The sequence below is a fragment of the Lepidochelys kempii genome, chromosome 17, assembly GCF_965140285.1.
Source record: "Lepidochelys kempii isolate rLepKem1 chromosome 17, rLepKem1.hap1, whole genome shotgun sequence".
Lineage (NCBI taxonomy): Eukaryota > Metazoa > Chordata > Testudines > Cheloniidae > Lepidochelys > Lepidochelys kempii.
Genome location: NC_136396.1, coordinates 542,268 through 542,658, shown reverse-complemented (window position 1 = coordinate 542,658; position 391 = coordinate 542,268).

The following is a 391-nucleotide window of genomic DNA, read 5'->3' as shown; positions in this document are numbered from 1 at the left end:
TGGCTGAGAGTCATGTCTGACTGTGGAATTGGGGGGCAGGACCCTCTGGCTTCCCCAGGAGTCCTGCATGTGCAAACTCGCTGTGGGAAGCTCATGGTGTGCAAGGGGATGCTGAATGCTCCGAGGTCAGACCCAGGAAGGTGGAAGCTATGTGAGCTTTTGGCCCTGGAGACAGTCTGCTCACAGCGAGGAGGCTCCCCCAGAGTCCTGACTGGCTTCGTAGGGAGTAGTTCCAGAGCATTGCCCGGCAAAGCCCTGACACCTTGAGCGCCTCCCTAATGTGCTCAACACCTTGTGTGCTGAGGACCTGCTCTAGAAGGTTCAGTGTTTTGTGGATTTAAGAAATACATTAATCTTATTTGCAAAAAGAACAGGAGTACTTGTGGCACCT